General features: G+C 51.1%; 1 protein-coding gene across 7 annotated transcripts in view; it reads right to left on the bottom strand.

The window, feature by feature from the left end:
• Positions 1 to 27,136, bottom strand: part of RALGPS2 (Ral GEF with PH domain and SH3 binding motif 2) — a 2,782,724-nt gene that overhangs the window by 1,470,823 nt on the left and 1,284,765 nt on the right. The gene's annotated exons all lie outside the window — the stretch shown is intronic.

Here is a 27,136-nt window from a genome sequence, read left to right as displayed (position 1 = left end):
AGACTGCTACCAAGTGGGTTTACTGCTATACCTGTAGTCTTAAATCTTTTGCAGTGTTCCCCAAGGGAACTGCACAGGTTTCTGCCTAACAGTGACCATCTTGAATTTGTCTTTTCTGAGCAATTTGTTCAATTCTCGCAAGTCCAAGATGGGTCTCAGTCCTCTGTCTTTCTTTGGAATGAGAAAGTAAGGGGAGTACCAGCCCTTGTTCCTCTCCGCTACAGGTACCGGTTCTATGGCACCTTTCTCTAGCAGGTCCAAAATTTCCTGCAAGAGGAGCGGATCTGGAGCTTTCTGAGAGCTGATCCCCGGTGGATGACTCTGAGGTATACGTAGGAAAGGCAGGCAGTAACCTTGGGCAACTGTTTCCAATGCCCAAGCATCTGACGTGATAGCCTGCCATACCGCCAGATGTTGAGTCAACCTGCCTCCTACAGGTGTCCTGTGAGGGAAGTCCTCAGAGTGGTTTTGGGGCGGCTGATGCAGATGCCGATGGTAAAGAGGCACCTGCTGTTGCTGCGGCTTTTGAATATCTACCCCGTCCACCTCGGGTAGTTCTTCTTTGTCCCCTTTGAGCCAGTCGTCCTCTACCTCTTCCGAATGCGGAGTAGAAGCGAAAGGACTTGCCTCTCGCAGAGGTTCCTGTGGGACGAAAAGGAGTCTGACGGATTGCAGCTCCTAGGGATTTTGCTGCTGCTTTTGAAGTTTCCAGTTTCTCTAAACTGTCATCCGCCTTTTTCCCGAACAAAGAAGAGCCATCGAATGGCATGTTCAAGAGCCTGGCTTGCACATCTGGGGCAAAACCAGACTTTCTCAGCCAAGCGAATCTCCTGGTTGATGTACTTGCCGCCATTGCTCTGCTGATACGGTCAGCCGAATCAATGCCCGTCTGGAGGGATTCGCACATAGCGTCTTTACCGTCCTGTATAATATTCAGGAACGCATCCCTTTCTTCTCCCTCCGGGATGCAGTCAGCCGCTGTAGAAGCACACTCCCAAAGTGTATGGCTGAACCTAGCAAGGGTGCAAGTAGCATTAACAGATTTTAACGCCATGCTACATGCTGAAAAGACTTTCTTTGCCATAGCATCATATTTTTTATCGTCCCTGTCCTGTGGGACGGTAGGATAAGCCGTCTTGACATCGGTAGAGGATGCTGCCTGTACCACCAGACTTTCTGGGGATGGGTGTTTAGACAAAAACTCCGGGTCTGTAGAAGATACCCTGTACTTTGTAGACAGTTTTTTATTTACTGCTGGTACTACATCTGGGGTTTCCCAGTTTGTCATGATCTTCCTCTGAAGAGCTTTATGAAAAGGCACCACAGGATCCTCCTGTGGGCCTTTGTCAAGAATATCCGTGAGGTCATCTTGTTGGAAAGATTGTGAAGGTGCAGACCACCCCATGAACTCTGTGATTCTGGCCATTAAGGCTCTATAGGGGGTTTCAGCATGCTCCCCCGGGTCTGGCCTAGCAAACTCCACCTCAGGGGAAGTGTCTAACCCACTTGCCTCATGTAAGGAATCATGAAGATCCCTTAACCTGCGTTCTTCAGAGGAAAATTCCTCTCTAATTGGGGTTACAGATCCCTGCAACTCAAATGTGTCTTCCTGTTCAGACAATTCACCCTCTTCCAAAATTGAGGACATAGTTCTCAATTGTTCTGAACTCACAAAAGGAGTAAATCCCATTTCCAAGGCAGAGGGCGTCTAACTTGTCATTATCGGTCTCGAAAACGTTGATGTCGTCGACGCCGACGTCGAAGGCTTCGAGCGTGGCGTCGAAAACAAAGGCGGAGGCCTCGATGACCTCGACAGAATTGGAATTCTGCTCGACAATCTCGACGCCATCGACGTCGAGGACCTGGGGATAGTCACTGGGTGTGTCGTAACCGTGACTTTTCTTGGCGTCGACGCCGGTGTCGAAGCTGCCGTCGAGTCGACAGACCCGTGTGTCGAAGGTCCCTTCGACAACGGCGTCGAAGACATCGACCTCGGCGTCGACGGAACCCTCGTCGACTGCGTCGACGGAACCTTCGAGGAAGGTTTGGAGGTCATAGTCCTACTCGAGGGTTCGAGACGCGCTCGAGAGGTTACCTTCGCCGGGTACTGCGACTCGCGGCGTTTTTGACCTTTGGGTCTTTCGACCAGAGCATCGCTCTCGGCAGTCTTCGAGGGGGTCGAGGCCACTTTCTCGAAGACGCTCATCATATTTTTGCGGAATTCCTCCCATTCAGCCCGGGAACTATGTTTCGTGGGGCAAGGGATTCTTTTTGGCGAAACAGAGGAAGAGGAAGACGGAGAAGGGGATCTTCGACGTCTCCTCTTCGAGTGCTTCGATCTCGAGGAGTGATGAGACCCACTCCGAGACCTGGAGCGCGAATGGTGACGAGGAGACGAGTGTCTCGACTTCGTCGACGAAGAAGAAGCTTTAAAAGTCTTACCTTTCTCCAGCTTCCCCCTACACTCCATCAGGGCCTTAGCTGTCATGGACATACAGTCCTCGCATTCCGAACAATGGTGTTCAGCTCCCAAACACCACAGACAAACTCTGTGAGGGTCAGTCAACGACATCTTTTTCCCACAATCTCGGCATTTTTTGAAGCCGGATCGAGGAGTTGTCAGTTCCGACGAGGAAGCCATCGAGTACGGATCGAATGACTCGAGGTAAATAGGATTAATCTGACTAAGAACTGAGCAACGGTATTCCGAGGCACTGAGTAAGCGCGGAAAAACGGAACTGAGCGCGGCCTTTATAGGCAGGATGACGTCGACACGGCGGCTGTCGAGGGACATCGACTCGGAGGACGTCGACGCGCAGCGCCCTCTAGAGAAAAAAATTTTTCCGAGGCCAGCAGAGCTGGATGGAGATATCTAAGATGAGGAATACGTCGGAGGACAAAATCCCTTTGAAATATTGCTTTGGTGGTATCTGCATACCCCTGTTGATGTGAAGCAGGTAGACCTGGAGCTGCTCTCACGAGAGTCACATGGAGGCTATCCAGGAGATGGAACAGATACAGGACTGTAGATTGCAGACGGACTCCCATGGAAACATGGGAGGCATAGTAACCAAGGCTGAAGAGGAAAAGTGAACGCTCAGACAGTGGACCGGAATAATCCCTTTGGATACAAAAGGAACTCTAAGTGCTGGGTCAGATGGTGGTTAGAGCATTTGTATAATGTTCTGGTGTCCAAGGATCATGGTGCAGTAGCTGGTAGTCAAAGGCCTTTGTTGGACAGCGGCAGCCATCTTTGCTCTTAATTAGCAATAAAGGTAAAAGCTTCAAGGTCTGGGAACAAGGACACCCTTGTACTTTGAGTTAGGGACTCACCTTCGCGCCTCTTACAGAACTACAGGGAACGATGGACAGACTGTCGTAACTGGGTGGCTTTGGACGCAGATGAACAGGGATCAGGTCCCAAAAACTGAGGAAATAATGCAAAAGAGGTGATGAGAAGAAAGCTGGAAATGGACTAGGAGAAGGTGTTGCCCAAAGATGAGGTGTAGAGCTATATGAAGAGCTGTAACTGAAGTGGATGCATGTTTGTGTGCACCTCTCTGGGCTTACTCAGCTGGATGCCAATGAAGTTGGACATTCCGGTAAGGGCAAGGACTCTGGAGGGTGCCTGATGGGTGAAGGTGAAGCCGCAGAAGGCGCTGACTTTGCAGATGAGAACCACAGGGAGGCAGTTCTCTGAGATTCATCTGGAGAAAACAATAGAATTATGGGACTCAGGAGTTGAACAATTTAGTAGGGTGTTGTACAGAATTCTACTCAATGGTTACTGTTGATGGATGCTTTGGGGGTTGGTTATCAAGAGTGTTCCTATTGGGTGATTACATTGCTCCTACCAGTCTAATCAACCACCTCTTCCCCTTCCATTTGCATATTTATTTTGGGCATGGGTGCTTGGTGCTATATTGATGGAAATTAGGATAGGTGATAGAAAAAGCATACATGAATATGTTTTCTCATTTATGAACTGGGCAGGGGGTACATTAAATATTTGACCATCTTTACTTTTTTCTGTAAAAATATGCTCTAGTCTTCCAGAGAAAAGCGTTGAAGAAAAGGGGCATTTTTAAAGACTATGATGCAGATGTGCCATGACCCTATCTGAGCATACCAATTAGTATTCCTTGCCCTCACCTGCAAAAAAACATGTCATGGCCCTGCCTTTCTCAAAGATATTCCCACTCTAGCCTATCACTTCAAATCACAGCCAAGAGAGTCCGGTTTGTATGCAATTTCAGTCAGCATGCAGAGGATAGAAGTACGCAAGCACCTGCATGCTTGTTTGCAGTGCAGGTGCCAGCTAGGATTTGAGCAGTTTATATACTCTACAAAAGCTGGCCAGCACTGTACATCCATCTAGTCATACCCTACAATCTGGTGACAAATAACTTGAAAAATTAATAGCTCTTGTTGGGAAGTATGCAGATTACGGCCCACTTGGTTTGTGCAACATCCCAACCAACCAACGTGAAATAATGACATTGCCACTGGAAAGGTCCAACCTTAACTTCAAGTACTAACCCGCAGGACAAGTAGGCCAAACACAGCTTCAGTTCATTATAGTTTTGCACAAGCCTGCTAGAGAAACTGATACATATACAAACACAAATGTAAAGATTAAGGATTTCAATTAATCAAAACTGAAAAGGTTCGGGGGCATGGCCAATGAGCGTATGATGAGGACGTGATTCCTCAGTGCTCCCAGGGCCGCCAGCCAAATCCTGCAAATATCCTGCAAAATTGAGTTGCCGCACCGACACCCATAAGCAACAGATCCCTACTGGAACGGTTTGCTGAAATGCGGTCTCAACCTGCGTGTGGATCGAGAGATATGCATCGCGGAGAGAAGAAGCAGCCGACAGCAAGGACTGACTAAGATTGCCGACGGGACTGAGGCAGAGAGGAGTGATGTACTAAGACCGGAACTGCACCGTGGCAGACATACTGTAAACCTGTCTGTCGGATCTGCGCTGCCGTGGGGTTGAAAGGAGAAATCGCTGCTGCGGGCTACCAAGAGCTCTGTGTATAGGTGTTACGAGAACCCACAGAGGGGGGGTAGGAGTCAACACCCTGCGATCCAAAGCAAAGCAGTGCAGCTTTGGTCGGGGATGCCGACGGGGGCTGATCCCCAACATTGAGGTTCGCGGGCCGGGAGGCAAGGAGCGGCTTGCCTGCGCTTCCCTCAACATGCCGCCCGAGCCACGGCTGTAAGCGGAACTCTCCTGCTACGAATCTTGACATGTGCGGCAGCAGTACAAAGGCCGCAACGACTGGCGAAGCAAACCCCCTGGGACCATACAGAAAATGAGATACGCAGACAGATCTGCATTATGTGAAACTGTGCTTTGGCACGATGGTCGGACCAGCAACAGTACGTGCAAACCACGAAACGGAGACTCGCCGGTGGGATTGAAGCAAAAAATCAAATCGCCACCCCTCTCCCCGCTGAAACCAAAAGTGGTGAACAAAGCATTATAACAACGGCGAGACACGGCCACAGCACCACCGACCCTGGAAAGACAGAAATCTGTCACAAACACCTGATACGTGACTCCAGAGGTAAATCTACAGAACACGCTGCAACACACCATGTGATAGTAAACTGAGACCTAAAGGTAAGCTGCCTGCTGGGAGGAGGCGCTTGGCATTAGACAGCTGTATTCAAAAGACTGGAACTGCTCTGTGATGCACTGCATGGGAGGCAATGATGCGATGGGGAGCTAGGTCTATATAATGCAGAAGGCACAGCAGTCCTCCTGTGAACTTGACCCGGAGGCAAAGCAACACCCAGCACTGCGTGCTGACCGCCTACTTGGGGAGACTTGTACGCCCTGAATAATAATACGCATACTTGTCTGTCCACAAAATGACTGCAGGGATACCACAGACGTTTCTCTGGCCAACTGTATGCAAATCAGGAAATATATGCCTGCATGAAACATTCGGAACTAAGCACCTCAGGGCACCAACCACTGTAGCAGGCAATACTTCCACAGGGGTCTACAACCCTGACATCCCGTGAACACAACCACCGCACCTGATAGCCCGGTAAAAGACTCCCAATAGGAGGTGTGTGAGAATACACATGACAGCTCAGGGCATTTACAAACCTGTTTGCAAACAGCAACAGCAAGGAAGGATAGAGCGAAAAGCATTAATAGGAGCTGAAAGAGGCACTTCCCCTACGAGGACTACCGGTGACGACTGAGCCCGCATACATGTCACCATGATACCGCCACATTCACACTCAGAATAATGACGCATCATAAAAGTCGCTAACACACAATCTTAGCCTGCTGTTGGCAATCTCAATCCTGAGCTGCGGGGCGTACTGCTGTCCACAGGAAATAAAACTGATTAAAGTTCTTACAACCACTGAAGATCCTGGCATGGGTAAAGACAAGACCAAGAAAGCCACCACACAAAGCAAGATGGAACAGTATAAGACGCCCACTCCAACCACGCCGCTAGAACAAGCCCATTCTCGTGATGCACAGGACATTGAAGACAATATTTCTCTCAAGGATGTGATGAACGTCATAGCCGGCTCACGGACCTCCATGGAGAAGAAAATGGACAGCATTAGCATGGAGGTGTCCCTCCTATGCCATGATTTGCAGAAACTTGCCTCCCGCACAGGAGAGGCTCAAAACCATACAGTCCTGAGACAGAGGCCTGTTTACGAAATATGGGTCAACAGATGACTGGTGTAATGGAACGCATTAACACACTGTAGGAGCGAGTGGAGGAAGGAGAGGGACGATCGAGGCACAATAATATTCGGATCCTTGGGCTGCCCAAAAAAACTGAAGGACCAAGCATTGAATTATTCCTCAAACAATGGCTACCTGACCGGTTTGCCCCGAAGACTTTCAAAATTCTTCCATTGAACGAGCCCATTGTGTACCGACTGGCAGACCAATTCCCGGAGCACCACAGAGATTGCCAAAATCCTGAGCTACAGGGATCAGGACACTGTACTCCAGATGATCAGGACCAAAGGTTCCATAACTTACAATGGCTTCAAAATCGCGTTCTTCCCGGACTTTGCTAGGGAAGTACAAAAAGCACGGCAATTCTTTGACCCGATTAAAAAAACGTCCACAGACGCTAAATGTTAAATATGGGCTGTTATTCCCAGCACAACTGAAAATATACCACAATGGTACGACCATACATTCTACGGATCCCAGGGAGGCATGGAACTGGGCGGAACGTCACCTGGAAGGCAACTGGAGACCGAAGGGAAGACAAATCGCCACGTGCACAACCGCAGCAACTACCAGGAGAGATGCCTCAAATAGACGATGAATAATGTAGACGGCTAATCTACAAGTATACAGCTATCTCAAGAAAGGATTCGCTAAGCTACCAGAACTACGTCTGCAATGAGTTATTGCACCCTCCTGCATCTATGATGACTGGCGGCCCACAGTAAGCCTCCCCCTAGTGCTTCTTTAATAGAAAAGTAAGCTACGATTGTTTGCCTGCTCCCTTACAGTGGCTTAGATGTTGTGTTGACAGGAGCCAGCAGGAGTTTGTTTAAAGGTTCAGTTTTTGATTGGGCGGCAGATGCTTCAGTTTGGGATGGAGTATAGGGAGGGGGGATTTGGATAGGTGTTCCTTGTTCTTTTACACACAGGTTCAATAGATACACCACATACATGCAAGATGATGGCAGTTCACAATGCAGCATATCAAATGTGCACCTTTCATAAGGCATACGACTGCAAACTGACTCCCACGCAAGCAATGACATCCCCAGCCAGAGCTAACACTAAACATCGGAGATTCCTGGCATGGAAGGTCAATGGCCTGGGGTCTGGTATCAAAAGGCGCTTGGTGACAATTCATACACAGACATACACCTGACATAGTACTTCTTATCGAAACTCACCTAGCGGGAACAACATGTAACTTCAAGATAACTTACTACCGCACCGCGGTGCATGCAGGATTTTCCATGGGCTCTTGAGGGGTGCTAATCCTGCTACACAAAAGACTTGCATATACAATTTCCAGTGTGACCCAGGATACAGGGGGGACGTATGTACATATAAATGGCACAATATGGAATCAATCCCTCGCAATAATGGCGATATACTCTCCGCCAGCACTTATGTCTGCTTTAATGGAAGATATCACGCCTATTCTAACTACTAATACAGCGGACACCTGGATAATAGGGGGAGACTTCAATGAGGTCATGAATGCTGAAATAGATTGCACGCATATAAGAGGGAGAAACCCTGCAGCCCATACTAAACTGGTACCGACTGGCAGACCAATTCCCGGAGCACCACAGTGATTGCCAAAATCCTGAACTACAGGGATCAGGACACTGTACTCCAGATGATCAGGACCAAAGGTTCCATAACTTACAATGGCTTCAAAATCGCATTCTTCCCGAACTTTGCTAGGGAAGTACAAAAAGCATGGCAATTCTTTGACCCGATTAAAAAAACGTCCACAGACGCTAAATGTTATATATGGGCTGTTATTCCCAGCACAACTGAAAATATACCACAATGGTACGATCATACATTCTACGGATCCCAGGGAGGCATGGAACTGGGCGGAACGTCACCTGGAAGGCAACTGGAGACCAAAGGGAAGACAAATCGCCACGTGCACAACCGCAGCAACTACCAGGAGAGATGCCTCAACTAGGTATTTGAAATAGAATGCTGAAATAGATTGCACGCATATAAGAGGGAGAAACCCTGCAGCCCATACTAAACTAGCTACCTTTGCTTCTGCACTGGGACTGAGCGATGTGTGCGATGTGTGGCGGTATTTGCATCCAGATGCGCGTGAATACTCGTACCACTCGGGTGCGCATGCTTCACTCAAGACTAGACTATTTCTTTCTGCCGATACAGAATATTAACAAGGCGAGTAGCGCAACATTGCTCCCTCGTGGCATTTCGATTCACTCCCGCTCCTATTTGATATCGAAACAGAAAGGCCCCAACCACCTAGCGCCTCAACAATTACTAATTGGGTTTCCCTGCTCTAATAGAAAAAATATGCACTGCCACTTCCACATATTTTGGAGTTAAACGCAGCCCTGTTCTGCCTTTCCTTTGGTGCTGTGGACCGCGGACGTCCCTGTCCTGGCTTCTCCTCCACGTCTCCAGCCTCCGTTTCGGGTACTGTGGATTTGGGTTTCGGGGCTGCAGCTCTCAGGCTTCTGCTGCTTCTTCCGTCTGTGCTGGGGGCCGCAGACACTCCTGCCCTAGTCTCTCCTCTGCTGCCTGGCTCACCGCCTCTCCTATGCTGCTGGTACTACGGTGAGTCGGCGTCCGTGCCTGCAGCCTCCGTCTCTTCTGCAGCAGCGACCCTGTTGGACGTGCCTGGCTCGCTGCCTCTCCTCTGCTACTGGTTGCCGCCGGCGCCTGGCGGACCCTCTTCGGCATTGTTGTCCTGGGCCGGTGTCCTGGGTCTCTGCCGGCTGTTGCTCCGGCCATCTGTGCCGGCGCCTCCCAGCTCCGGCCCCTCCTCTGCATTTGTCCCGGGCCGGTGTCCTGGGTCTCTGCCGGCTTGCTCTGCCCTTCTTTGCCGACTCCTCCGAGCCCCATCTCTTCGCGGGCCTTTCCTGTTCTCATCCTGGGCGAAGAGCTGAACCCCTGCTGGCCACGGTCTACACTTCTCCATTATTACATCTCCTCTGCTCCGGCCCCTCCGAGGCTGTGGGGGCTTCACTGCCTCTCCTGCCTCATTGCCTGGAGGAACCTGCTGTTGCCCCTGCTTCCTTAGCTGAAGTGGGCCCCGTCACTGCCTCTCCTACTCTCGCCTCATAGCCCGGAGGAACCTACTGCTGTCCGTGCCCCTCCTTGACTAAAGCGGGCACTGTCACTGCCTCTGTCAGGTGGGTGTACTGCGCCACCACCTGCCACTCCTGGCTGCCCTGCCTAACTTCTCACTTATCAGTGCGCAACCCTCTCACCTGGGTTCACCCGGGCACCACCACTGGGCAACTATTTAGTGCTCTGCCTGCAGTTGCCGTTGCCTCCTGCACTGGCTGCCTAATCCTGCGGACACAATCCTGCGGATTACCTGCCACCTTCAGTGCTGCTGCCTCCTGCACTGGTTGCCATATTCTGCGACCTACCTGTTTACTGCCCTCTACCGCCTCTATGTCCCTTCATATTTACTGACCATCCCCCCTTCTCTTGTCCCTGGACTACCTGCTCCCACCATAACCACTGGATTTGCCACCATCTGGATTCTCTTTTCCCTTTGTCTGCCGGCTACCACCGTAACCCCTGGATCTGCAAACTGCTTGCTATCCCCTGGACCTTTCCTGCCTACCTGCCCCCACCATATCTTGATCTCTCTCTGGACTGCCTGCCACCACCTTAACCCTTGGACCTGCACCACTTCACTCTTACTTCCCTTGGGCTGCCTGCTTCCATCATAACCACTGGATTTACCACCATCTGGATTCTTTCTTCCATTGGCTGCCGGCTACCACCTTAACCCCTGGATCTGCAAACTGCCTACTACCCTCTGGGCCTTTTTTGCCTATTGGCCCTCACCATAACTTGATCTCTCTCCTCTGAGGGCTATCTGCTACCTCTGGAGCCATCTGTTCCTTCAGACCAACTGCTACCGCCATAGTCCTACCTGATTACTAACCATCTGCCGCCCCATGATCCCCTCCGGTCTGTCGTCCCATTGTCCTCACCGAGTTTCTATCTCTCGAAGGACTGCCTGCCTCAGCCTGGACCCTGGACCTTCCTCGTGGGCCTTCCTCTCGGCTGGACACCCCCCACCATCTGGCCCCCCTTTTGTCTTACATTTCTGGATACCTTCTGAGCCCTTTCTTCCTATGACACGCCTTTTCTCCTGGTCCCTCCTAACCCACTCACTCCAGCTTCTCTGTCATGCACATCGCCAGTCCTCACTCTCCTCGTGCCCCTCACTCCTTTCCCTCTTCCCCCTCCTACCCTCCGTCTCCTCCCTGTTCTCCTTTCCCTTCCCCTCATCATCATGTCCATTCTCTTCGACATGTTCTTCCGATTTAACCTTCACTTCCTCTGTTTAAAAAACTTGGATCCCACTTCACAACTGTACTGTTCCTGCCTCTCTCACTACATCCTCGTCGTCCTTCTCTCACGTCCCTCGTTCCTTTGGTTGTGGTGGAGGCATTGGACTCCTCTTCCACCCTAAATACCTTTCTTCTACCTCCTCTGTACCTCTCCCAACCTTCCCTTCCTTTGAATACCTCTAAATCCTTCTCTTTCCCTCACCCGCTCTCTTTTCTAATTATATATAGACGCCTGGCCTCCTTTTACGAAGACCTTGACCACCTCCTCTCTCTTACCCCCCCCTTTTCCTCCTCCTCTCACCGTCCTTGACGATTTCAATCTTCACTTCTTTTCTCCATCCTTGACTCATATCTCCTCTCCCTTCTCCTCCTACTCATTCTTCTGGCTCCACTCTTGATCTTATCTTCAACTCTACCTACTCCTCCTTCTCTGTTCCTCTGCCTCTACTCTACCCAACTATATCTCTGACCATGCCTTACTCTCCTTCTCCCTTCCTCCTCTCCCTCAACCCTCTCCTTCGCCCTCCTCCTCATCCTTCTTTCTAAACTTTAGATCTCTGTAACTTTAGCCCTTCTCTCTTTCACGATACTTGCTCCTCCTCTCTTCCCCCTCTCTCCAACTTCTCTTCTCTCTCGGCTAATGAAGCCCTATCCTCTCTGTCTTCATCAATCTCTTCCAGTCTCGATCAACTCTATTCTCTCTCATCCTATCGCCCTACCCGTAAGCCTTCTCAACCTTGGCTTTCCTCCCACCTCTTGTCCATGCGTCGTCTCCTACGCCGCCTCGAGCGTCGCTGGCTCAAATTACCCTCGCTATCTAACCAGACATCCTACTTCTCTTACCACTCTCTATATGACTTCAGCCTCAGCTCTGCTAAACACTCCTACTATTCTAACCTTCTACACTCCCAAGCCTTTCATCCTCGTATCTTTCAAACCCTTTCTCGCCTCCTCTCCCCACCTATTCATGACGCCCCTCAACCTCATCTCCCTTATCCCCTTCTGCCTTCTCTGACTTCTCCTCCAAGATTCTCTCTCTTCACCAAAACATCACTTCCTCCTCTTTCTGCTAGGATCCCCCCCTTTTCACCCAGTATCCCCCTACCTGTATGACTGACTTCTCTCCTGTCACTCCCTCTAAAGTTTCCCTTTTCCTGTCCAAATATCATCCCACTGCTGCCCCTTCTGATCCACTCCCTACCCTCCTTATTCCTTACCTAACCTTCTTGAATATCTGTCTATCTTCTGCTACTTTCCCCTCCGCCTTCAAGCATGCTATCATCCCTATTCTGAAGAAACCTTCTGCTAATCCTCATCTTGTATCCAACTTCCGTCCAATCTCTCTTCTTCCATTGCTCTCTAAATGACTTGAACGCATAGTCTACTCTCAGCTCTCTGCGTTTGTTGCTAACTTTTCTCTCCTTCCCCCCCCTTTCAATCTGGCTTTCGCCCTATACACTTCCCTGAGACTGCCCTCACTCAGGTTCTCAACTCCCTCTCAATCCTCTGTCCTCATCCTCCTTGATTTACCTGCAGCCTTTGACACCATTGATCACCCCTTACTGCTCAACACGCTTTCCTCTTTAGGTTTCAAAGGCTCAACCCTCAACTGGATCCCTTCTTACCTCTCCCACTACTCGTTTACCGTCTCCTGGGGTGGTCGTACCTCTTCTACTCTTCCCTTGGACTATGGTGTACCCCAATACCCCAAGGCTCTGTCCTTGGCCCTTTTCTTTTCTCTCTTTACACCTCCCTTCTCGCCCCCATCATCTCTTCCTTTGGTATTTCTCACCACTTCTACGCCGATGACACCCATCTTTTCCTCTCATTTTCTTCTTCCTTCACTCTTGACCTCATATTAAACTCTTCTTGTCTTACTGCCATTAAAAGGTGGATGTCATCCCACTTTCTCTCTCTCAATACAGACAAGACTCAAGTCTTATTCTTTCCCTCCAACACTATTCCTCCTCCTTCATCCCCTTCTATTGACTTTCCTCCCTTTTCCTCTCTCGTCTTTTCTACTGTTTTTCTATCCTCTTCGGACTCCCTGCTTCTCCTCTTGCCCCACTCAAATCCCTCTACTGGGGTGGGGGGTGCTGTTGCGCTCGAAGAAGATGGCCGCCTGATGCTCCGCTCCGTGGGTCACCTTCCTCTCACAATCCTGCCTTGCTGCCTGCACAACATTAATACCCGACCACCCGCTCGGGCTGCTGGAGGTATCGGGTGTGTGCTGCCTGAACACCGCCCTTCAACTCACCCCCGCTGCGAAGCTACAGCCCACTGGAGGAGGACCGGGAGCTGGCGCTTCTCCGGCCCCGCTCTTGGTTCCAGGGGATCGCGCCTGTGACCCCGCGGCTCTGAGGCTTGCTGGAAGGGGCGATGTGCTGCGCTGTACCGCCATCCCCCGCCTGTCGCGGGACCGCGGCGACTCGCGCTGCACCCTCAGGCTCCCCACTGTGACCCGGTGGACTTCAATGAAGTCCGGAGTGGCTCGCTCCGCCGCCCCCCCCGCCCCGGGCGGCGTGCTGCCTTCCACAACCCCCGGAGATCTTGTTGCAGACCAGCCCTCCAGACGTCTCCGCCTCGGGCTGCCACAGTGAGTCGCTCTGGGCCTCAGCCACTCCCCCACCTGCCTCGCAGTGCTAGTTGACCCGGGCTTCCATCTCCTCACTCCCGGTGGACTCGAGTGGCGCTGCGGTGGCCTTCTGATTCCATTGCCTGCCTCCTCTGCCGATTAAACTGGGCCCCTGCCCCCAAGGCAAACGACGGACACTGCTTGGGGGACGGGATGGCCGCAGAGACTGGGCTCCCTCCTTCCTAGCACCCTCCTGGTGCTGGCGCGCCTGCCCAGGGTCGGCCCCTGGCGTGGCCTCCCCCAGCCACAAAACTTGCTTCCTTTTCCGCAACACTAACGGGAGGTCTTCGCTGCGAGCTGTGTCCGCTGCCCCCAGTCCCCCCTACCCACCAACCAGTCCTCGAGACCCATTGACTCAATAAATCAGATCGGGGGTACCCTGGGTTGCCCTCCCCTCATCGAGCCACCCGTTTGCTGGACCTTCTGTCCCACCTGAATGCACTGCAATTTGTGGCCTCCCACACCGCCTTCACTACCAAGACAGTACTCTTGGTGCCCCTGCTGCCCCTCGGCACCCCACGCCTACTGGACTGGGTGTTTGGCCACCCCATTGCTCGACACAGGCACTGTGCCAGCAATTCGCTCTACTACACCAGCACCCAAGGGCTCAGCTTCTTTCATCTTGGCTGTGGAATACTGATCCCCGTGCCCCGGCTGGCTCATTCACTGACTACTTGGTTCCACATGTGCCTACTGGCCCTCATCGGTGATCAGCCCCCCTTTTCAATCTGCGACACTACATTCTACCTTGGCATTGAGGCCCTCTGAGCGTCCACGACACCTGGGACAGCCTGATTGTCCCTTCTCCGATGCCCTGTCCGCTCCCTCGCCCGGCCCCGCAGCCCCTGCCACCTTCTGGGCTTAAGCCCACCCTTCACTGACAAAGGGAGCTGGAAAGAAACAATCCTCCATTAACATGTTTACAAAGACCCCGGTGGGACCGGTGGCGGAGACGTCGGGTCAGGAACCATCCACTTCACCAATGCCGGAACAGCCGGACTCCCAGAAAATGATGGAATATATCCGGGAAGGGTTCACTACACTCCATAGCAAACTGGACACGATACGATATCCCTCCATCAAGGCACATATGGAGAGGACCGACGGTCGGGTGGCCGAAATCGAGACACGAGTGAGCACCACCGAGGACGGCTTGAGTTCCCTCCGGGCAGAATTCTCCACGCTCTCAGCCCGAATCACTGAGGTGGAAAAGAAAAACGAGGACCTTGAGTCTCGCTCGTGACGCAACAACCTCCACATTATCGGTGTACCGGAGGATGGTATACAGGACCCCATGGAGGACTAGGTTGAGGGCATGCTATTACGACTGCTGGACTTCCCAAAACTCTCCCCGCAGTTCGCAGCTGAGAGAGCCCACCGCGCACTCACGGCAAAACCAAGACCAGGCGCACCACCACGGCCTATTATAGCTAGAGTCCTAAATTTTCGCGATCGCGACGCTCTCCTCAGGGCGGCGAGGGCCAAGGGAGAACTTATTTTGGGCGTGGCCAGGATCCACCTATACCCAGACTTCTCGGTGGCGGTCCAGCGTGAGCACAAAATCTTCCCGGCGGTGAAGAGGAGGCTGCGAGACCTGCAGGCCAAATATGCCATGCTATATCCCGCCAAATTGAGAATTGAACATGCAAACCAGGTGTACTTCTTCACGACTCCAGAGGAGGCCTCCAGGTTCATCGATTAGCACTTCCCTGGCTTCACCCCATTTGCAACATATATTGTTAATGTTTTGTTCCTTATCGCTTATGCTCACACACTGAGACATTGATTCACTACAACATAGAGGAACTGTTGAGCAGAGGATGTTGGGAACCGTTCCAGGATTCATCTAGAACCATGACATGCCCTTATTATGTATTGTTGTACCCATACATCGTCATGACCTGATAGAGAAACCATTCATCCCGGATTTGTGCAAGCTGTCTCCCTATGGTGCTACCGTGCCTTGCTAATCCGGAGAGACCCTTGCCCGGATGACACTTTATACCACCACTAGGCACCACGTTATCCTCATATTGCCTCCCGGTTCAGAGCATCGCTGCCAGGCTAGCTCACAGGCCCCCCAGGCGTTGATGCCATTGGTTTGGATTTGGTTGTTTGGTTATGGGGTCGTCATTCCTCTGTTTGGGGGAGGGAAGTGGGTTATATGTTAAAAAAGACTTGGCACACGCAGTTAGGGTAGAGTACGGGGCATTATGGAACCAATGGTATTGCAGACCTAACCAGGCTGTGCACAGTCCACGGGGGGCACCGCTCCATTTACTTGCAACTCCCAATGGCTGCCCCGGACCCGTTGAGTGAAGACACCTTGACTTTTATGAGCTGGAATGTGCGGGGGCTTGGAAACCACAAGAAAATGAGACTACTACAGCTCAAAGCCGAGCGCCATGGGGTTAAAGTTCTGTTCCTACAAGAGACACATGCCCGCACTGAGTTCTGTGAGAAGTTTGCTAAAATATGGGGCCCCCAAAGGTATTATACTAACTACTCCACCCAAAGCGAGCCTTAGGTTTAACCCCATAGCCACATTGATCGACCCCCAAGGCAGATACGTACTACTCCATGATATCTTGCAAAGCAAAGAGGTGGTCCTGCTAAATATTTATGGTCCCAACATTGATGATCCAGAATTTTATCTACACCTCACGTTTCTCCTTGATAGTTTCCTGTTACCAATCCTTTGGGGAGGTGATTTCAACACAATATTCGACGTAGGCCTTGACAGATCGGGCTCTAGACCCCGTCGGCTTTCTAAGGCTGCCTACTCAACACTTTCGTCTCTCCCCCGCCTGGCCTTGTGGATGCGTGCAGGCACCTTTATCCCGACTCTCGCTCTTACTCCTACTACTCCTCGGTGCACGACTCCTATTCCCGAATTGACAGGTGGCTGTTGTCTGATATACTCATAAGGAGTGTATCTTCCCTTGCGATCCTACTCAGAACCCTTTCTGACCACTCACCGGTCACCATCACCATGTGCTGGGGCCCAGACCGTGGTCGGACCAGGCACTGGAGAATGAAACCACACACTCTTCTTGACTCTGTTGTCAGCTCGGAGTTGGAGTCGGCGATCGAGGAGTTCTTCGAGATCAACACCAACTCGGTGTCCTCGCAGGCCACCCTTTGGGAGTCCTTTAAAGCCTATATCAGAGGTATTGCCCTCTCCAAAGAAAACGGTATCCTTAAAACTATTTGAAGGGAAATTGCCGAATGCGAGGCCACTTTGACCGCACAGGAAGCCCAATGCGCACTACACCAAACTCCCGAAATCCTTGCGTCAATCGGTGTAGAACTGGATACCTTCCGTTCCCTTGAGGACCGCGAACTGAGATTCCTGGACAGCCCGGGCCTTGCGAGGAAATATGGCGAGGGTGAACGCCCAAGCCGCTTCCTGGCTAGACTCCTTTGCCGAGAATTTGGCGCCCCTCCCATCCCCAGGATAGAAAGACCTGACGGAACCCTGGCTACTTCACCCCAAGATATTAACTCCAAATTTCTCTCCTTCTATGAATCACTATATGCCCAAGCGGACAGTGTCACGACGTCGGAAATCGACACCTACTTAGATAATCTCCCCTCTAGATCCTTCCACCCCCGCCCCACCCCTCCTCCCCCCGAGACCATTGGCTCCCTTGAGAAACCATTCACCCCTGAGGAGTTCTCGGAAGCTATAGATTTGCTCTCCTCAGGTAAATCCCCAGGTTCGTACGGAATCCCTGTCGAATTTAACAAACATTTCACATCACTCCTACTTCCACACTTGGTGGCCCTCTGGGAGGAGTCCTTGGAAGTGGGTCAGTTTCCTCCCCTCGCTCCGCGAAGCCATAATAACTGTCTTGCCAAAACCTGGTAAACCTGCCCCCCCCACTCCATGTGGTTCCTACCGCCCACTTTCACTCATCAACTGCGATGTTAAGATCTATGCCAAACTACTTGCCTTGTGTCTCGCGCCCTACATGCCACACATCATTCACCCTGATCAAGCGGGATTCATTCCTAGACACTCCACCTCCCTGAACCTGAGGCGTCTCTTCAATATTATAAGTAGGGTGAGCCCAGATGTCCACGCAGTAGCTGCGACACTCGATATGCAAAAAGGTTCCGACTCTGTCTCGTGGAAGTACCTTTGGCGGGTGCTTAATAAATGTAAATTCGGCCCCACCTTCCGTTCCTGGGTCAGGTTGCTCTACTCCAACCCTGTGGCCAGAGTTCGTACCGAAGACCGATGTTCTCCCCTCTTTCACATAGCTAGAGGTACGAGACAGGGCTGTCCCTTTTCTCCCTTAATCTTCGCTGTGGCGATGGAGCCATTTGCGGACATGCTTCGCCAATGTCATGCACACAGGGGCCTGCGTACCGCCGGTTCTTCGGACATAGTTTCCCTATACGCCGACGACGCCCTCCTCTTCATCCGCTCCCCGGATACTAACCTAGCCCCGATCTTGGAGGACATTGTCCTTTTTGGTCGAATTTCAGGCCTCAAAGTGAATTGTTCTAAATCCACCCTGTTTCCACTCACTGCCAGCACACGCCCTCCCGCTGATACCTTGGGATTCACATGGGCCCAATCCGTCATTACCTACCTAGGCATTGTGGTGTCACGTCAGAGAACTACCAGAAATATCTCACAAATCTCACAGTAAAGTCACAGGGTTGGAGCAAACTCCCGCTCGCACTGGCAGGCAGGATAGGGATTCTGAAGATGGTGGTACTGCCCCAGCTCCTATACAAATTTGCCAACATTACGCAGTGGCTGGGTAACAGGTTCTTCCAGGCGCTGACTCGTACCCTTAACACCTTCCTCTGGCACTCGGGCGCGGTCCGGCTTAAACTCAAGACCCTAGCTGCCCCAATGGAGGCTGGTGGCTTCGGGGCTCCTGATTTCCTTAAATACTGGCTGGTGGCGCAACTCCAATATACCGCATACTGGTTCAACTCATCAGACCCCCCACCCCATGTCAGACTCGAAAAACTATCAGTAAACAACCGTGACATTCGCTCCCTGGTGATTATGCCCATCCCTATGGTGTCTGACTCACTTGATCCGGCGACCTGCACGTCATTGGCCCTATCTAAAATGTGGCAAATGTTGGGCATCACCCACCCATTTCACAGTAATTTGCCACTTTGGAACTTCCTCCCAGAGGTCCCACAGGGGCCTCCCTCCATTGTTCGCCAGTGGGATGAGGTGGATATGAATTGCTCTGGGATGTATTTTATCAGGGCAATTTTATAGAGTGGCCTGACCTCCCGCTATCCTTGAGGCAAAGACCTTTCCGTTTGGCTCCAATACTCATCCCTCTAGAAAATCCTTACCTGAGCTTCCCGGCATTACCACCTGATGAGCCTGCCATTACGGAACTCTCCTCACCCTCCCCTATGAGGGGCAAAGTCTCCAGGCTTTACGCCTTGATACAGACCAGATCACCCCCCACGCTTTCAAAATTAAAACGCACTTGGGAGGCAGACCTTGCTCTTGAGATGACCGACGAACGGTGGGCCCACATGTGCTCATGCATTCATGGGGTTTCCTTCAACTCCCGCTTCAAATTGATCCAAATCAAGATACTCCATAGGTACCACTACACCCCAACCAGAATGCATCTCATTTCGAATGGCCTTTCCCCGAGATGACCCAGGTGCGGTTACGAAGACGCTGACCATATTCACATGCTCTGGTCCTGTCTCCGCCTTACCCAATTCTGGGGAGCAGTATGCTCCACTATGTCAGCGGTCCTTGAACACCCCATAGCCCGTCCCCAATGAAGTGCCTTTTTCATGACTTCCCAGAGCTCCACCGGGACTCCAGAAAACTGGCTGGCCTCTGATTGTTACTTGCAGTACGCTCTATCCTACTCTGTTGGCTCCGACCCACCAGATCCACACATGCACAGTGGCTCAGGGCGGTCACATGGGCTTCAGACACTGAGAAATCCTGGGCGGTACAGCAACCCGCCCACTCCAGGCCTAGGGATATCTGGTTAAAGTTTTGTTCATTTATGTCCCCTCCTGACACGGACTCAGACCCTGCATCTCCAGCCCCCTCTTCTCGCCCCTCCCCTTCTGACTCCTGAATAGCTTCCTCCTTACCCCTGCACTTACCTTGGATGTAAACCCTGTGTGTATAAACTGATCTTTGTATTTTCTCTGTGTAACTGTGTTGCCTGCCTTGTTTTGATTATACATGCCCTGTGTGTTGCTCACCTGTACCTGTGTTGCCAAGCTCAATAAAAAAGAAATAAAAAAAAAAAAATCCCTCTACCACATTGCCTATTCGTACCTGTCTTCTCTCTCCTCACGACTCCATCTCCTCCTTACTCACATCTTGGCTGGCTTTCCTTTCATTCCCAACTCAAATTCCCCTTTCTCTGTCTTGTCTTTAAATCTCTTCATGATCTTGCTCCCCCATATCTCTCCTCTCTCATCTCATTCTACACTCCCTCCCGTTCCCTCGATCTGCAGATCTCTTCCTTCTCTTTGTTCCCCCGTCCCCATGTGCCTCCTCTAGGTTTCACTCCTTTCAGCACCTTGCCCCCCCCCCTCCACTGGAACTCCCTTCCTGTCTCTATCCGTTCCATCCCCACCTATTCCTCCTTTCGGGTCTCCTTAAAATCTCTTCTCCACTCCCCGATTCTCTGAGCTTCCTGAACCGTCCCCTCTCCCCCCTTTTTTATCCTCCTCTTCTTACCTCTCTCCCCTGCTTCATTTCCTCTTAAGTCCCCTCTCCTCCTCTCTTGCCTTCAGCTTATTCCACTTCCTGTTCCCCACTTCCTCCCCCTCTCCATCCACTCTTCCCTCATTTATCTTCACTGGCAAATTGTTCTAGTTGCTGTATTACTGGTTTGACTCATATTTTGTAATTGCTTCTACTGTTACTGTATTCTTGTTATAATGTAAAGCGCTTTGGCGTAAAGCGCTATATAAACATAACCATGCGGAAAATGGGATTTGGAGAACAATTTATTGGCTGGAACCAGCTTTTATATAACTCCCGTGAGGCGGAGGTGAAGGGATGGCCTTAACGTAGCATCAATCTGGGTAAAGTGACAAGACAAGGCTGCCCCTTATCAGCCATGTTATTTGCGTTGATAATCGAGCCCCTGGCAATAATGTTAAGATGTACATAAACATGGTCAGACTTCCGCTTGGCCCACGACTGGGAAGACAAGGTCTCCCTATATGCTCATGAGCGACTGATCTATCTGGGTAACCCAACTGTCTCCTGTCCCATAGTTGCACAGATACTGGTGAAGTATGGAGGGTTCAGCGGTTTGAGGGTAAACTGGGGTAAGTCTATGCTGTTCCCAATCAAAGGAATAGACTGTAAACACTCGGTGGGCTCCCCTTATCGAGTTTAACTAGAACGATTCCGGTATTAAGGTATCCAAATTACAGCTAAACTCGAAGACTATGTGACAAGGTACCTATACCTGACAATGAACAGATTCACAGAGGATGTGTGCCACTGTGTTGCGCTGCCGCTGACCTTATTAGGAAGAGCAGCGCTTTTTAAGATGTTAGCGCTCCCTCATTTTTTATACATCTTACAAAATGCACCGTTACACATTCCCACAGCTGAATTCCGTAAAATTGATAGAACACTGCAGAAGTTACTGTGTGGAGGTGGACACCCAAGAATAGCTCCACTCCCACTCAAACGTTCAGTGTGGGAAGAAGGGGTCGGGCTTCCTCATCTACAAGCAGACTACTGGGTGAGTCAGATGGCGGTTATAGATTATATGCTACATGTAAATATAGAACTACCGCATATCCAAGCGAAAAAGGCAGCGAGACACGGCACATCCCCTCTCGAAAGTCTCTACCACGTCATAAGCCATCCACCTCCTCGCACAATAGTAACCCACATAACACAGATCTGGGAGGAAACACACAAACACATAGGATGGGGCAACAAAATTACTCCGATACAACTGCTATGGAACAAGTTACTTACCTGTAACTGTTGTTCTCCAGCATGGGTTTGGCATGGATTCACATGCTCATTAATATTTCCCGTCAGGCTGGGAATCCTTGGTAAAGAAAAAAATCAGTTTCTGTTTCGCTTCTGAACTGTCTTCCTACTAATAACCAATCACTGGTCTCTGGGTCAAACTGCCCGAGCAAATGACTGCCCTCTACCTAAGCCCCTCCTCTGGCAGCCATCTTCAGATTTGGTAGCACGCAAAGTGGCAGTAGGACCAACATAGAGCGGCAGCCGTTGTGATGCAGGATTGCGCCTCCTTCCCTGGCGTGAAGATCACCCGCGTCCGTCAACAGCTTGACTGGAGGGGACACTGACATGTCCAGAAGGTCCGGGAACCATATCTGTCTCAGCCACGCCGGTGCAACGAAGATCATCCTGCACCGGGACCGTCTGAGTTGACTGATGAGTCGCAGAAGCAACGGCAACGTTAGGAATTGTTAGGGAGAATTCTCTGTAAAGGCTAATTTCCCAAACCTAGTGAGTCCCCCAGCAGCTTTGCTGGATTTTTGGGGTTTATTTTTTTCTCCTGCTAAGTGTGAGACTCTTTTTCTCCCACTCTTAGGCATGATTTGAGAATGTCCTTTGACTTTGTAATGTGTTTTATGGGCTATGGGGTCTTTTACTCCATAGGGTTTCATGTGTTTTTGTTAAGTGTGTTACACAGCACCCTCAGTACAGTAACAGAGGGGTGTCATAGTGACCCCCAAACATAGACTCCATACCCTGGGACTGACTACTGTCTCCCAGGGCATGTAAAGTCACCATTGACTTTACTAGTCTTAAATTGTGAACAGAACCAGTACAAACCATCATAATGTGGAAGTACTGGCGGGGGTAATTAGATTGCCCCTGGGTCTGTTTTTACAGGGGGCACTATGCAGTCCCTCCTCGTTGAGTTTCTGCCTGGTGACAGTGGTTACCACGCGAAATATTCCACCAGAATATTTCCTATGGGATTTTCCCATTCATTTTAAACGCACCACTTTTTTTGGTGCAATGTTAAAGATACCACCGGGTTATTTATTTAATATTTATTCCCCGGTTGGGTCTTTTTGCCAGGACTCGGTTTTAAAATGGCCGACAACACCACCACAATGTTCTACATCCGGAAGCAGGGGGGCACCAGATCCCCGGCCCTCTCCAAGGAAGTGCAAGGGATGTTCCTGGTACCCTTTTACCTGGCAGGAGTTAAGGACACAGTCACCGACTCACTCAGCAGGGAGCTGCGCTCTTGCCAAAAGTGGGAACTTCGGCAAGATCAGGTGGATCTCCTATTCCGACGATGGGTGGATCCCCAGATCGATCTGTTTGCGACGGCAGCCAACACCAAGTGCCGGAGGTTCGCCAGCTGGGGAGCTTGGGGGGCGCATTCTTTTCCCTGGGAGGGCCTGTTCCTCTATGCATTCCTGTTAGGCAGAAACCTGTGCAGTTCCCTTAGGGACCACTGCAAAAAGTTTAAGCCCACAGGAGTAAGCAGTAAACCCAATTGGTAGCAGTCTGCACCACCCTGATTTACCTGGTAGCTGTGACTGAGGAGTCAGACTTCTCTCTAGAAGAGTTAGGCACTATAAAGAGCATACACAATAGGGCCAAAAATACAGTAGAACAAGCAAACAGTGAGCAGAGCTTTGGTATTAAAAATATAATAAATTTAAAACACTTATGAAAATACACTGGCACTAATATGTCAAGCAAGTTAAAACACAGTCACTATACATATATACACCTCCCTAGTTAATAATTCGACAAGTCTAGGTTAAGACACCACTTATTAACAAAACAGAGGTGAGCGCGTAACCTTAGAAGGCACTCCAATAATTCGTTAAAAAGGGAGAGACAAGGCAGAGCATGGAAATAATACAGTACCAACACTTTAAGAACCCCCAGCAAGGCAGGAAAGGCAGGGTCTACTGTAGAGCCAAAGTTCATACCCCAGGCCCACTCTTAGAGAGAGCAAGGCTGAATGTGCCCAAGATCACACAGTGGAAATGCACTCCAAGTCTTTGTAGAAAATGTCACGAGAGGTTGGATCAGTTCAGAAAGATAAAGTTAGAAGGTTTGGAGGCCAACCCAGTTGGAAAGTCAAGGATTTACGGGACACCTTGGACAGTCCGTTGCAAGGGAGGCCAGGCAGGACACAGTACCTTAAATGGTGAGAACGTTCCAGCGTGGGCAGTTGTTCCTGGCAGCGGGTGCAAGTCGTGGCTTCGACCAGAGGAAGAAAGCTGGAAGTCGTTGCACTGCCAGGGATGAAACCAGCCGCAGAGTTCCCGATTAAAAGGTATGACCCTTTTATTCGCGGTCAGTGGTGAAGTATGGCTCTCCGGCCGCCGGGGTGCTTGGCACGGGCGATTCAACCACGAGACTTCCTGGAAGGCGAAAAAGGCGAACTGTTTGGTCCCACCAGCTCAAAGGGAAGAAGACTCTCCTGGAAGAAGATCCTCTGTCGTTGGGGAAGTGGTGAGTTCTTTACAGCAGGGCTCCACCGGTGGTGTCGTCGTTATAGATGACTCAGCTTCTCCCCTCGTCGGATTCTTTAGGTCCTGTGGCGACTTCTGAAGTTCCAGTCCCCAAAGCCCTGCTTTTATGCAAAAAAACCCCATTCATCAGTCCTAGCTGTCACTCAAACATGCTAAGTGGTGATCCAGGCGGCTCACCACTGGGCCAATCACACAAGAGTGCGACTTGAGTTGCCGAGGCAACTCAGTCCAGGGTGCCTAATCCCCCTCCCACACATCCTGTTGAACCCAGATAGAATGGCACCATTTGGAGGGCTTCTGTGCAGAAGCCAGCCAAAAAATGGAACAAAGGGCTCGACTTGGGCTAGAGTTTCAGAGGCGAACACAAACACCATTTTAAAACAGAGTCCTGGCAAAAAGACGCGACCGGGGAATTAATATTAAATAAATAACCCAGTGGTATCTTTAGCATTGCACCAAAAAGTGGTGCGTTTAAAATGAATGGGAAAATCCCATAAGAAATATTCCAGTGGAATATGTCGCGTGGTATCCACTGCCACCAGCCAGAAACTCGACAAGGGGGGACTGGACAGTGCCCCCTTGAAAAACAGACCCAGGGGCAATCGAATTACCCCTACCAGTACTTCCACAATATGATGGTTTGTGCTGGTTCTGTTCACAATTTGAGACTAGTAAAGCCAATGGTGACTTTACATGCCCTGGGAGACAGTCAGTCCCAGTGTATGGAGTCTATGTTTGGGGGTCACTACGACACCCCTGTGTTACTGCACTGAGGGTGCTGTGCAACACACCTACCAAAAGCACATGAAACCCTATGGAGTAAAAGACCCCATAGCCCATAAAACACATTACAAAGTCAAAGGACATTCTCAAATCATGCCTAAGAGTGGGAGAAGAGTCGTCTCACTCTTAGCAGGAGAAAAAAATAAACCCCAAAAATCCAGCAAAGCTGCTGGGGGGCTCACTAGGTTTGGGAAATTAGCCTTAACAGAGAATTCTCCCTAACACCGGAGAACAACAGTTACAGGTAACTAACTTCTTCCTTCTCCAGCATGTGGTCTGGCATGGATTCACATGCTCATGAATATAAGAATACATAGCAGTACACATGCACAACCACGGGAGGTGGCAAAAGGCTCAACATTAAGCATTACATAAACTCAACATTAAGCAACTCTTACCTCCCCACCAGGCCCACCTTCAGGCGAACAGGTTGCGCAGCACTGCTTGGCCAACTCTGGACCTCCCTGGAATCCCAGTCGACGCAATAGAATCTCGTGAAGGTGTGCGTCGACCTCCACGTAGCAGCCCTGCAGATGTCCGGCAGGAGCACACCCGACAAGAACGCCGTGGTAGCAGCCATTGCTCTGGTCGAATGGGCACTCGGACGGCTGGGCAACGGTCAGTTTGCCAACTGGTGACAGTGCATGATGCAGCCGGAGAGCCATCTGGAAATGGAAGCCTTCGAGAGAGCCCTCCCTAGGTTCACAGGTCCAAAGTTCACAAACAGCTGTGACGTCTTCCGAAAACTCTTCATGCGGTCCACGTAGAACTTCAGCGCTCTAGCCACATCCAGCGAGTGCAAAGTCCTCTCGGCCGGCGACAGAAGAAAACTGGTAAGACCAAGGGGTCGTTGAGGTGGAAGTCCGACGGCACCTTGGGCATAAAGGAGGGGGGCGTCCTCAGCACCACCCTCGTGTCGTGAAAAGTCAAGTATGGGGGCTTGCAGGATAGGGCCTGGATCTCTCCCACTCGTCGTGAGGAGGTGATGGCCACAAGGAACGCTGTCTTCCATGACAGGAACTTCAATGGCGCCGAATGCAGAGGATCGAATGGCGCCCCCATGAGCCTAGACAGCACCACATTGAGTTCCCACGCCGGGGCAGGAGCCTTCACCGGCGGGAAGGATTGGAACAGTCCCTTCATAAATTCCTTCACCAGGAGATGAGACCACAAGGACGCCCGTCCCGTAGTTCTGGTGTATCGGGAGATCGCAGCCAGATGTAGCTTGATGGAAGCGTGAGCTAGTCCAGCCTTGGCCAGCGACAGTAGGTACGGCAGTACTTGAGGGGCCGTAATCCGCAGAGGGTTAATCTTCTGTGCATGGCACCAGACAGAGAACCTATGTCCGTCGCTCTTGAGAGTTGAGGACGCCCTGGCCTTTGCAAGAACCTCTCTGCTGTCAGCCGGGGTATCGTACCCTCCAAAGTTTAGTGCTGCAGGAGCCAGGGCTGCAAGTTCAGCGACTCCGGGTCGTGATGAAGGATGGCGCCTCCTTCACTGGAAAGAAGATCTGCGTCCGTCGGCAGCTTGGCCGGTAGGGACGCCGACAAGTCCAGAAGGTCCGGGAACCAGATCTGCCTCGGCCACGCCGGTGCGACGAGGATCATCCTGCACCGGGACCGCTTGAGCTGGTTGATGAGTCGGAGCAGCAGCGGCAACGGAGGGAACGCAAATAGGAACAGGCCGTCCCAGGGAAACGAGAAAGCATCGCCCATGCTCCTCGGTTGGGGAAACCTGCTGGCGAACCTCTGGCACTTGGAGTGCGTCGCCGTCGCGAACAGGTCGATCTGGGGTTTGCCCCATCGCTGAAAGAGTCAGTCCACTTGATCCTGGCATAGTTCCCACTCGGGGCACGAGCGCAGAATTCTGCTGAGTGAGTCGGCGATGGTTTTTTTTATCCCTGCCAGATGAAACAGCACCAGAAACATCCCAATGCCACAGATCCTGGGCTTCCTTGGATAAGGTTGGGGAATCTGGTTCCGCCCTGCTTCCGTATGTAGAACATCGTGGTGGTGTTGTCGGTGAAGATCCTCATCACCTTGTCCTTGAGGGACGGGAGAAAGGACCTGAGGGCCCAGAACACTGCTGGGAGCTCCAGGATGTTGATGTGGAGCGGCTTCTCCTCCGGGAGCCAAAGGCCTCTCGCGTGGAGATCTCCGGTGTGC

This window comes from Ambystoma mexicanum, chromosome 1q (assembly GCF_040938575.1).
Source record: "Ambystoma mexicanum isolate Mex_15411 chromosome 1q, UKY_AmexF1_1, whole genome shotgun sequence".
In the NCBI taxonomy this organism is placed as follows: Eukaryota; Metazoa; Chordata; class Amphibia; order Caudata; family Ambystomatidae; genus Ambystoma; species Ambystoma mexicanum.
The sequence above is the reverse complement of the archived record's forward strand: the minus strand, read 5'-3'. Positions and strand labels throughout refer to the sequence as shown.